Raw genomic sequence first — 13680 nt, forward strand, 5'->3', positions numbered from 1 at the left:
ACGTTAAAGACACAGTTTTCCCCTATTTGCTACCCTTACACAGTCATTAGTCCTCTGCTGTTTTATTGAATGTAAATACTCACAGCTCAGTGCAAATAGTTTAAACTTTTTTTTCTCTGAACTGCTTTAGAGAATATCCAAACTTTTCATGACACATGTTTAGCAGAACATTTGCTCAGAAGATTTGCTTTTTGCCCTCGTTTGATTGAAAAAATTCAAAAACACCTCGTGTCTGTAAAGGTTCTCAGTCATCCAGGTCAGCTTCTTCAGTTCTAGGGTCAAATGGTGGAGAGTCTCAGATTTAAGCCCTGTGGGAGTTTCCATTGTGCCTGTTGGGAGGGTCACTCCCTAGAACTGAAGAAGCTTCTCGGATGAGAGGTGAAATGTCTTCAAACAAGTTAAAGAAGTCCAGACGCTTTTCTTTCCAAGCTCCTTAAAGACATCTCCTCTCACCTAATCTTAGATGTCTTGTCATGAACAATACATCTGAAACACTTTCAACAGAATCTTAATCAGTCATCTGTTTCATAAACTCAAGCACTGTTTATGATTGAGCTCAAAGTCTGTAAGTTTCAGCTTGGATGGGAGGGCCTGGAAATGATCAGCACCCTACTAAAACATTTTGTTGCAAGGTGTAGGCCTGGCCTAAAGCAGGAGAGCAGATCATCCTCAGTCTTCATTCCAGTAAATGCATGAACAGTGTGACTGGGATGTTATAGCAACACATGTTTTTGGTCCTGTGCTTGTTCTGTGGATTAAGCTACCTGGGACCTTAAATGAATGTTCTATCACCAATCGATTACTCTGTGAGTATTTTACTGTTATTGGTGATCATTTCATATATGATGAAGACCTATTTTCTGACTTCAATCTAATTTACTAGGCATTCTAGATTTCACCGTGCTAACAACAAATGCACTTCATGATTCCAAAGATACTAGCTTAGTGTAGATAGCAACATTTTATCATAAATATTGCATAATTAAAATAAACTAAATAACTTAATGTTTTTACATCCTGCAGTAAAAAGGAAAAAAACACAAGCTTTCTCTTTAAGCACAACAACAAAGCAAAAAACAAAGATTTGATTTATGTCGACCTTATTATACAGGCAAGCACAAAGTAGGAAATGTGCTAGTGCTTCAGTGGTACAGCTCATTTTGAATGTCTATATCCAGGCTTTCTTACCCACATCTCTCTTTCTTGCTTGCTTTAAGTCTTTGCTGTTTTGTGTTTGATCTTGCATGAACTTAGACAGCAAAAAGGTTTTGTTATATTGTAATATAAAATTCAACCTTGATCAAAATTCTTAAGATGTATAGCTTTAAAACTATAATAGATTTTGTAGAATTTATGTAAAAAAAATATTTTATAGATGATGATGTTCCATTCACTGAAACTGTGAAAGTCCACGAGAGATCTGAATCCTGAACAACAGTACTTGACATAGAATATATCAGTTCATTTGCTTGTAAGTTTGGAGCTGAAAAATGATGAAGAGTTTTGAGTTTTCAATAAAAACAACAATATGAAAAACTGCAAACTACATGCTCATATGGATGACTTGAAGTCATATCCTTAGGCATACTTTCTCACACTCTGAGACAGTGGTACTTTTCAGGGTATTTTACTATCCATGTGCTGCTGTGAGCAATTAAAGGTCCAATGGGACAGACAGGAATGTAGCTTTGGCTTTTAACATACAGTGAGCCCTCTGTGCTGCTCAACTCTGACCAACCTTGAAGCGTTTAGATGAGTAGTTGGAAATACCTGTTTGTAGGTGAAAACCATGCACATATATGTCTATACAAACCACATGTCCCTGCATATGAACCCTGCTGACCTGTAGAGGGATTAAACCACAGCAGGGTTCTTACAGCAGTCAACCTTTTCACAGTTGCTAAATATGCACACATGCAGGTGAACACACACACTCACATCGGCATGCACTCACACAGACACGCACCAAATGCGTTCTTGTCATCCTGTCCTCCACCTCTAACTCTAACCTTTGTCACAGACCGTTTTCACAGACATGCAGATGTTTCCTGAGACCAGAATCTGTTATCTATGGCAAGAATTGCGCCAAATTGTCACAGCTGTATTTTACTTTTAATAGAGTATTTACAAGTAGCAGTGATATACAATGAAATGACAAGTTAAATGTTACTGTAATCTGCAACAGATGCATGGCATTGAGTTATACTTAGTCTAGTTAAAAATGATTGTGATTTAAAAGTTTGTATTTAAAATATAACTTTTTAGAAAATTTTCTGCTATTTAAGCATGTCTTTTTTAAGCATACTGTCTGGTATACTGACAGCATGGGGTCAGACTCAGCACAGCCACTGGTATAAACATAAATTCAAAGTCAAATTTATTTATATAGCACATTTCAGACAATAACTGTTGAGCAAGTTGCTGTACATTTAAGATAATCAAAAGAGATAAAAACAGAGGAAAACATGAAGACATAAAATTTAAGAAAAAGTAGTAAAGCTAGGAGCATTTAAACTGCAGACCTCAGTGATCTTGCAGGAGTGTACCAACTCAAAATTATTGAACATAACAACTCTCAGTACAAATTCCATCCTGTCAAGTAATTGACCCCACTAAGGTGGACAGTCATTCCATTCCATTAGACAAGAATGCCTAAAACACTTAAGTAACAAATATAGATTGTCTTTAAAGATATTAAAATAGTTGTTACATTTTCCATGGTTCACTGTTGAGGTGATATCTAACTCTAATTTTCCTTAATGGATTAAAGGTTAAAAAAAAATGCCTAAAAGATCCCTTTCTTTAAGTTAAACAGAATTTCTATCTGCACAGCTATATTTTTATCATGTCAGAATTACTGCTGCTGGAAGTACTGCTGTCTTAATCACAGCCTTTTGACTTCCAACATGATAACGCTGCCACCTAGAGGACTAGCATGCTCTTAATGAATGAGCCTCCACAGCACATTTCTGACCATGTGCTAGTATATACCATTTTATTCTTTACATCACTAGATTATATAAATGAATACATAAATCATCTGTGGGGGAAAGCTACTAAGAAGACATGATTGATTAACATGATAATTGATTTTAATATTCCATTCATAATCCGAAATACATTTAAAACTCCAGGTGCTTTGGAAAGTGAAAATGCATCCAGAATCTACAGTTAACATTAATATATTGCACTAAAGAAATGTATTATTTTATGTGTATTTTTTGTGTATAACACAAAAAAAATACATCATTTTCCTCCTTCACTATCCTTCTGGACTTGTGATATAGGATGACTCTTCTAGTGTAACAGTGCGTGTTACCTCCAAATAGCACCTCTGGGGTAGAGAAGTTGGTGTTGTGAGTTTGCATATGTGAGATGAAATACACAAGTCTGTATATGTGTGTGTGTGTGTGTGTGTGTGCGTGTGCACGATTGTGTGCGCTTGTGTGCGCTTGTGTTTTCATGCATCTCTTGGGGTACCCAGCTGAAGCCAGCTGTATATCACGCAAGTCTCCCTTGTGTAACTTCAAAGTCACAGCATGTTCAGTTCAGGCTATTCATGACACAGTCACCGGAAGGACACGCGTGTTTATGAAACCTGGACATACTGCTGTACATATAATGTCGTATACTTACTCTGTACTTCTTTCAAAGATATCATTTCAGCAAGTTTTCTTACCGAGCTATATGGGAGGACTGCAGAGAAATCTCTCTGGCCCTGGACAGAAGAAGCAAACATGCATGCTATGTGTCCTTCACACAACTTGAAACTGAAATAACCATGCTTTGAAAACTGCCGTAGAGAATTTGACTGTCTTCATAGCGCTGTGACTTTGTATTTCAGTTTTGCCTGAAAACTTTTGGACCAACACAATCTGGGAAAGGATAAGATGAACAAAAGAGACTGCAACAGAAAGTGGATAGAGGTAAGAAGATGAAACGTAATCTGTAAAGAAACATAAAACAAACTTCTCATGTACAGACTACAATCCCACAAAAAAAATAAAACAAAACAAAATAAAAAATAACTGCCAAAGTGGTTCTGGACTACTTGTCCACCTTTTGAGGTTGTGGCTTAGGAACTAAAGAAAGAGATCTACTAATTGGAAAGTCAGTGTTTCAATCTCTGGCGCCTCCAACCTATGAGTCAAATAGTGTTTGAGTGTACTTTAAAACTGATTTTAAAAAATGCTTTGTATGTAGATGTAGAAAAGACAATGTGTGTGAACAGATGGAGATGGTACTCATCTTTCTAAACAGAAAAAAATCCAAACGCTATAAATACTAAATACAGCAACTAACTTTCAAAGAGAAATGTAATGTTTGCAAAGATATGTGTTTAACTTTAGGTGTAATACTTACACTTACACTGCTACTCAGACATGATTCAGGATAGGATTATTTTTCACCTCAGAAGTTTGCATAATTATTCAGGATAAACATAACCAAAGTTTTAATTACATTTCCACAAAAACAAGCTCTAAAACTTGGTATATAAATTTGTATACGGGTTTTCACAGGTTGCTAATGCACAGCACTAGAGTGATAGGGGAAAACAAAGAAGTGTTTTATATAAATTGCAGAAGCCAGGTGCATTGTGGGCGGTCAATTTCCTTATTTAAAATAAAAACAAAACACTGCAGCCTTTCAAAAAACAAAGCCAGTACAGGATATTTTCACTCTATAAAAAAATAGGTCAAAATGACATTTCTTTCTTCTTCAACATAAACTTTAAGATTCTCATAAGATGCAGCACATTAACTTGTAACATTAGCAAACTGCAGTTTTACTCACTGTACACAACCTACCACCCTCTGCCTCTCCTTCTGACTGTTCCTGTGTGACAGAGTCAGTAACACCACAGCAGGAGGTGAAAGGAGGAGAGCTGCAGGCAGGAAGAGAGACGAGAGGGAAACTGTGCAAAAGTACAGCACAGAATCATGCCTAACATTAGACGGCAGCAATGCAAAAATGTGTGACACTGCAAAAAGAAGGCAAAGGGAAGAAAGAAAAAAAGGTCTGTGTGCGATAGGGTTTAAATCCAATAACTGCATGCATGTATGGATCCGAGTCATTGTTCAAATATTTGAGCCTTTGTGTGCGCGCGTGTGTGTGTGCATGTGCACTTGCACAATGAATGGGGTGCCAGGCGGCAGCAGCTGGGAATGCCTTCCTCTGTTCTCCTGTCATCAATAAATGATCAGAGTGGGCCATCTGGAGAGAGGGAACCACCAACCACCAAGACCTGGCACTGAACGAATGACACAGAGAAAGAAAAAGAATGTGAGGATAGATCAGTGAACAGTAAGAGTAAGAGCGAGATGGGACAGGAAGGGGGAAGTTAAATTTAAAGAACACTGGGGAGGCAATTAAAAAGATGATGGGAAAAAGACCCTACAATATATTGGTGGAGCTCAAAAGAAAATAGAATATTGTGAAAAGTTGTTTTTTCATGATTTAATTCAAAAAGGCATCATCTCCGATATTCTTTTGTTTAAATTGTTATGATTATGGCTTATAGCTCACGAAAATCAGAAATCAAGCATCTTATGTAATTAGAATATTTCCAAACAGCAATCAAAAAAAGGATTTACTATACAGAAATGTGGAACTTCTGAGTATGCTTTTTATTCTACAGTACTTGATTGAGTTTCCTTTACCATGACTTACTGCATCAGTGCAGTGTGATGCAGAGGCATTCAGCTTGTGGTGTTGCTAAAAGCCAGCTTGCTTTGATAACAGTCTTCAGCTCCTCTGTACTTTTGGGCTGAGTATTTCACATCTTACTCTTGTCAGTGCCCTATAAATTGTCTGTAGGGTTCAGGCCAGGTGAGTCAGCTTATCAATTAAGCACATTACAATAAAATTCACATGACAATAACATGGTAAGCAAACCATTTGGAAGTAGTTCTGGCACTGTGGTAGGTTTAATCAAAAAGAAAACCGGCATCGCCATAAAGCTTTTCAACAGATGGAATCGTGACCTGATCTCCTGGTAGACAGCTGTGTTGATTTTGGATTTGTTGAAACAGAGTGGACCAACCACCAACAACACCAGCAGATGACATGGCACAATAAATCCTAACAGACTGCACAAACTTTACACTGGCATTTCAACACCTTACATCTGTGTCTCTCTAGACTCTAGGATCTTGATTTTCAAATGAAATCAAATTTACTTTCATTTGAAACGAGGACTTTGGACCATTAAGCCACAGTTTAGTTCTTTTTTCCTTAGTCCAGCTAAGATACTCCTGACACTGTTTGTGGTTCTGGAGTCTTTTGCCATTACTTTTGCAACACTTGACTGAAAGTGGCTGTGCATGGTGGCTGTTGATGTAGTGCAACCACCTGGGATTCCTCTGGCCCACCAGTAACCCCTTCACTTCCTGCCTGCTGAGAGAAATATCCAAGAAGAGCTCAGACTCCACTCCTCAATTATCAGCCAACTTTTTCTACTGTGTACTTTACCCCCGACCATCACTAACCCCCCATTTACTCTCCATTAGAGCTTCCTGTTCATTCCTGTAGAAAGATACTCACTGGAGCACTTACCTTTTTCAGACCCCTGCTTTTTTTTCATTCCAAGTAGTTCTTAAAAATGTTGCTGTTCAGAAGCAAAACGTGCTCTAATGTGACTTGACAAATTTGCACCTAGACAAAAAGAGTAAACTTCGACCACATGTGCCAGAAGAAAAATGCAGTTGTTTGTAGAGATCGAAAGAACTCACACTTTTGTATACTCAGATACTACATTTGACATAATACATACATAATATGACATTTTCAGAGACAGAAAATATGCAAAGAATATGCATAAAATAATTAGCCAATTTAAAGTAATTTTTTAAAAAGTATTTATTTTCACATTTTGTTTGTGGCTGGAGTTGTCATGAGAGTCATGGTCCTGAGTCTTTGACTTAGTATTTTGAGTTTTATACTGGCCTATTTGTTGGAACGTTATAAGATAATGTAAGTTCTTGTTCCTGAATATGTTATGTTCTAGTGCCTCTGAGTTTGTTATTTAAATTTCGTGAATTCTAGTTTCATTATTTTGTCTGTCTCTTATATGTGGTCTCTGAGTCTCTGTTTGTTTACCTCTGGTCTACCCAGTTGTGTCTCAGTGTTGTGTGGTCTCTCTGGTCTCTCATTTTTAGAAAATCTTACTAAATAATATTTAAAAAGCCCTGCTATCCAAGCTAACATTTGAATTGGAGGAGAGTTAATAATTAATCACGGAATTGGTGGGAGTAGTATACATTTATCACTCTTTACAGTAGCTTAGTACAGCTCAGTACAGTACAGTATGCTGGAAGAACATGATAAATATTTATAACAATAGATCCTGTTTGTAGGCTTGCATTAGAATCACATGACTTTCTTTTACTCACACTCACTGACATTTTTCTAAAATATTCTAATATGCTGAAACTTGTATCAGTTTTTGTTATGTATGTTCTACATTTTATTATGAAGTAAGTTATAAAGCTACATATGTATACATATGTACACTTTTGTCTGCTATAGCCACTGGACTGCCATACTATTATAAGCAGGCCCCTTTTATTTTAATGTAAACCAAAGTTTGTGTGGCTATCAGCCACACATTTCATTGTGTGAGTTATATTTTGAGCATTTATTTAAGAAAGCAATTTAATTCATATCTCATATTAAATCATAATGTATATATGTTACACATTATATGCTATTTAATCTTTGTTATATGTACATTATAGTACTTCTCATAAGCACACATGATGAGTCCAGACAAATAATTATATTTTAATATTGTCCCCTACATCATTAGCTTAACATGATAATTTTGCAGTAGGCTACCTCTTAGGAATTCATATCTAACATCCCCAAGCAATATGAAGCACTCTCTCTAAATTTGTGTCTGCGTTTTTCTGTGTTTACATGTATGTCTAAATGCAGCTCTAATTTGCATTTGCATGGTCATTTCGGATTTAATTTGCCTCACTGTGTGACTAATTTGTGCTCCAATAAGTAACATATGCCCCAGGCCATATAACCTAGACATTGCATGGTTTTAAATGAGCTTTTATAATCCTTAGAGGCTATAAATATGTTCAGTGATTAGATATTTTAGTAAACTAACCTATTAGAATTTGGTATAGGAAAGCCAAGTGTATGGTAAGCTACACAGCACACAACAGACTGGCTAATTTTTAATGTTAAAACGTTAAACACTGTAAGCAGAACTGGACATAAAAAAAGTAGGTACCATATTCATATTGCCTCTTTTTGGTAGCACTGGTTTAACTTTTCCTTTGTTTAAAACCCTTTTATACTTCAAGTGTTTGTAACACTTTCCAATAAATTTTGACCCATTAGATTTTTTTAAATTTCATTTATTATAATATCACAATTTTTACTATTTTCACTATCGTGTTCACCTTATGATGTGTTATGAAATGCTGTGTTAGTTTTCTGAATATTTTCTGTCTTGGGGCTTGTCAAGAAGTTTTTCACAAATATTAGACAACTGTTGTGTTCTTTTTGGTCAGCTATAGTTTTAGCTACAAACTTCTCCCATTCCCTGTTTTCCAATTCTCTTTTTCGTTACTAAATCATGAACACTGACCGTTCCAAGTTTCGTCCATTCATGGCTAATGGCTCTCACTTTGGCTTGCTGGAGTCCATGGTTGCTTTTTGAGAGCTTAAATCCTACTTCACTGTGCTCCACATGTTCTATTCATGTGATTCAACAGGTCTGGTGATAATCAGGGCTGGGTGTTATTAGTGACACTGAACTCAGTTTTCTGTAAGATCTGTTAAGGATGACTTTTGATGGTGACTTCACTACTTCTGTTTTCTCAGAAGCTACTCCACATTTGTAAAAATGTGATCAGTACAATAGTGATGGGATTTCCGGCTCTTTTTAGAGATCCGGCTCTTTCCGCTCGGCTCACTAAAAAGAGCCAGCTCTTTCGGCTCCGAACCGGCTCTTCAGGTTGTTTTGTTGCTTTAATTATTTAATCATTAACAATAATATAAAATTATGCAGAAAAGGAATTACTAATGTAAAAAAAGTGGTTTTATTTATATATGTTTATATATGGCCCCTAGAGACAAAGCATGTACAAACTCTAAAGCACGTACAAACTCCAAAACACATTTCTAGCGTTAACTGAACTTCCAAAACAGAGCTACCCAGATCACTTAAATTACACAATTGAAAGCATGTGTGTATTGTTTGTGTATTTATAGACAAGCACTCATATTTATTCAAATAATTTAAAAAAAAAAAAAATTTACCTGTTACAACCACACACCAAATCCGGTTGTTGATACTTCCTGGCTTGTGTAGCCACTAGGTAACAAAAGCTCAACACTGCGCCCTAGCATCCTGGAGCACTTCTGTTGTCTTTTGTACGTGATTCTGAGTTTGTACGTGCTTCTGAGTTTTTACGTGTTTTGTAGTTTGTACGTGCTTCTGAGTTTTTACGTGTTTTGTAGTTTGTACATGCTTAGGAGTTTGTACATGCTTAGGAGTTTGTACGTGTTTTGGAGTTTGTACGTGCTTCTGAGTTTGTATGTGTTTTGGAGTTTGTACGTGCTTTTTCTCTAAGGGCCACCATAAATATACTTTATTTATTCACTCCACATAAAATGTAATAATTAAATCATATAATACAAAGAACAACTATTTACATTTTAGACTTTTAACTATTTAAATTTTCAGCTTTTTCCTTTTAAATAAATTTAACGTGAAACAACACAAAACACTGCAAACCACAACACAATTAAATATAAATTAAAATATTAAAACAAAAAGAAGATGCACATTCTCTGTCATATGGGCCTGCATGATTTCTGAATCCTTTATCATCTGCAACTGAAAATAGTGGATGATCACTATACCTTTCTAATGTGACGTTGTTGTCCCTCGCTCTCTTTCTCTCTGGCTCTGTTCCTGTGCTACTGCGAGTGTAACTAACGCCCCCCCCCCCCCCCCCCCCCCCCCCCCCCGCCCAGCGCAAAGTACAGGCCGCGCGTGCGGAGTTTAGCGGAAAAAAGGGCGAGAGAGAGGGTGAGAGAAAGAAAAAAAAAAACTCACGGCTCCCAATAAGGAGCCGGCTCGCGTCGTTCACTTCAAAGAGCCGGCTCTAAGAGCCATTTCGTTCGCGAACGACCCATCACTACAGTACAAGACATTTCTGTCCCATTAAGTATGTTTTAATGTGCTCATTAATTACTTGAGATCCATCCATCCATTCTCTTCTGCTTATTCTTGTCAGGGTCACTCTATGGGAAGAAGCTGAAGTACTTGGAGAGAACCCACGCAAACATGGAGAGAACATGCAGACTCCACACAGAAAGATCCCAGCCTGGTGGTGAATTGAACTCAGGACCTTCTTGCTGTGAAGCAACAGTGCTAACAACCATGTTACAATGCTGCCGTAATTGCTTGAGATATATATATGTATAAATTTAAAAAGGCTTGCTATAGGCAGGAACTTTCTTCTTCTCGTGGTCAACAATTGTTCTAATTGTTATTATTGTTACTTGCACAGTACACGTCACAATATTCATCTCGCCAGCTTCCACTTTTTACACTAAAGCATTTTTCCAACTGCCTTTCTTTCGTTCCAGAAAACCATCATATGTACAAAGAGAAGATGCTTCCTTACAGCATACAGTCATATCACCCCACAGCAGGAGAGCTATCTGCGCCCTGTCTGTCACAGACCTGGGTCTGAAGGACCCAGGGTCTTTGAATAAGTATGGACATGTGTATTTTTGGTGCTGCTGTCCTGTTTCCTTGTGTTTGTGTATAGGTGTGTGTGTGTGGGTGTGCCAGAGCACCTGTTCTTCAGCCCTGGTGGGCATGTCAGCCAGGAGCCTGGCCACACCTGCGGAGGAGAATCACACACACTTGAAGTTGATCAAGCCTTGTCAGGGAGCTATTTAACAGTTTGGCTGAGGGCTCCTCGACGCTGGATTGCTGCGTAAGACTCCATGTCAGTGTCTTAAAGTCAGTGTGTGCATACCTGCAGGAGTGTGTGTCTTGATGGCTGCCTCTGGTATTCTTTCCCCCAGGAGGAGCGTGGAAACAGGAGGGCAGCAAGCACAGGGATTGCGAGAACACGGGAGCGGAGAGCACAAAGACATGGATTTTGGGAGAAGACACAACACGGGAGTTAAGGGAGCATACAGGGCTTTATTGTTATTTTCCTGCACTGTAAATTAACACACTGTTGCAGTGAAGAGTCCTGCGTTTTGGGTCCTATTTTCCCCACACCCCCACGGTCTGCACACTGTCTTTATTAGTTGGAATGTGCCCTCACTAAATTATTATCAATGTATTTATTATTGATGCTTAAACAATATTGAAGTGATGTGCAAGTCACTTTGACACCCCACTAACACAATGTACATTCCCAAATTTTGAACTGTAAATTTCCAGATTGTTTTATTTAATTTAATTTACTTAATATATATATAATTCACTCACTTGCTGCACATAATGTCCTCTTTGTATATATGTACTTACTGTATATATATATTTTCTCTCTCTTTTTGCACATTCGAGGAGTGTATCAGGACACATTTCACTGCATGTTGTACTTGTATAACTATGCAAATAAAAGATCTTGAATCTTTGATGTTTCAAGCATATTATTTAAGCTGACAGCACATTTAAATAAACAAAAAATGCTTAAAAGTAGTAATCTGTGTTTGCAACTGACATAATTTAAATTTAAAAAAATTATTACACTGTGTATTGTACATATATTCTAGTTTCTTGACTTTTGAGGGACGGTTTAGCTTGATGGGGTATGAAGATAGAGTAACAAGCAATAATACTCTAATTTTTCTTTCTGTTTCCTGCTTTCCTTGACTTTTTCAATCTTTATTTGCTGTGCACAGTTTTACTGTTAATTATGATCAAAGAGTTTGTGGTTGTGTATTGTGTGTCCTAACATTAGTCACACTTCAATGACATGAAGTGTGATCTGCCTGAAGCACAGCAGACTAAAAAGCAAGGCATACAGACGGAGCAGTGGGGAGGAAGAGGAAGGGAGTAAGGAAATAATTTTGTACATTAGGCTAAAACAGTGTGATCATCGAACATTTTAGTGCAAAAAATAACAAACCCAACAGGCTCACAATACCTCCATGCTTATTTACAGTCTGTCTCTTACAGCCAGTTACTTAGACAAACTAGCCTGCTCACAATTTCAGAGCTCAAGGCAGCTCTCTTTTTTTGTTACAATATGACCTGCAAGTGAGAACAGTCTCTCACATGGAACAGAAGTGGCAGGACTAATCACTTGTGGGCCAGGACAAACAGCTGAGGGTGGGTCCCTGCTCAACTGGACCACCATTGCAGTGGGCTGTCTGTCTCACTGATGGTGGATTCTGCTCTACCAACTCAGGATCCTGTTACACAGGGCTTCCTCATCTGAATTAGAGTCTGAAGACAATGAAGAGAGGAGGAGGCTCTTTGTCTTTGCTGGCTCCTTTGTGGTGGCATCTTTACACTGTTCCTTCAGCAGGGCCTCAAGGCTGGTCCAAACCTCTTCTCACTCTCCCCTTGCAAGGCACTTTAAATCCTTAAAGCGTGGGGCAAGTATAGTAGCTATCTTGAGCCACTGATGGTTGAGTGTAGCTACACGTTGAGATAGGTCCTCTTTGAAGGGAGCCTTAAATTTCACCATGTAGTTTGAGTCATCATCAGAGACCTCCATGGTGGGATGCAGGTGGCAGAAAGCAGGTAAAACCACTGAACATGAGACATATGTTTCACCTCCAAGAAGCTTAGTCACAAAGCTGTAGTAGACAGAAAGCAATTATTAATCTACATAATAACTGTCAACTATAGGGCTTTTTGAAGAAACAGTATCAATAAGTTAAAAAATAGTTTTATTTACCTGCATGGCTCAAGGACAGTCGCCAGCTTTTGGAGTTTTATCAGCTCTGATGGAAAAATGACTTGCTTGTGCTTTTGCCTAAAGCAGCAAAACTAGCCTCTGGATTCTTTAGTAGACGAGAAACCATATCTAATGTTGAATTCCACCGCTGACCTACTAATTTTGGTCCTGAAGCCAGTCATTTTATCAAGTTTGGGCTGCCGACACCTTTTGTTGGTACGCTTTGGTTGGTGCACTTTGCATTTAGATTGGTAACGTTGAAGTGCTTTGCGGGTATGCAAACTCCTTTTTGCACAGTTTGCACAAAACTACGATTTTAACAAGGCTTCCATCAGGTAGTCTTTTGAAATGAAATTTGCCTCAGATCACTCCTAGCAGTACACTTTCGTCTGATTCTTTGTAGCTCTGATGTGTGCATTAGTGTAATCAGTATACCCAGAAAAAGTGCATTGACAAAAATTCCCCTTTGCTTGGAATGCAAAGTGCTATTAAATGCATTATTTTTTAATATGTTTTTTCAAATTTTTCAAATCGCAATTAACGCATTAAATTCTCACCTCTACTGTAAACAAACAATGTAAGATGTTTATGAGGCATAACTCTGAGATGCAAGGAGAGCTATCGTGTTCTCTTTGGTAAAAAAATTTTAATAGCCTCTGGAACACTGGTTTTTCAAGCAGAAGCACTTGATTGACTTCAATACAAAGTTGTATAAAGGGTAAACTGCATACAGTGTCAGTTTCTGAGAGCTGCAACAGGCCTTCTGTTAAGACATTGACTT

At 37.8% G+C, this 13680-nt stretch overlaps 1 long non-coding RNA gene across 1 annotated transcript; it reads left to right on the forward strand.

The window, feature by feature from the left end:
• Window positions 1–1243: 1243 nt before the first annotated feature.
• LOC146507813 (uncharacterized) lies at window positions 1244–13428 on the forward strand. Its single transcript, XR_014877030.1, has 3 exons — window positions 1244–3926; window positions 10263–10973; window positions 11065–13428. It is a non-coding gene; the product is annotated as an uncharacterized LOC146507813 (long non-coding RNA).
• The last annotated feature ends 252 nt before the right edge of the window (window positions 13429–13680 follow it).

The sequence above is a fragment of the Neolamprologus multifasciatus genome, chromosome 11 (genome assembly GCF_963576455.1).
Source record: "Neolamprologus multifasciatus chromosome 11, fNeoMul1.2, whole genome shotgun sequence".
In the NCBI taxonomy this organism is placed as follows: Eukaryota; Metazoa; Chordata; class Actinopteri; order Cichliformes; family Cichlidae; genus Neolamprologus; species Neolamprologus multifasciatus.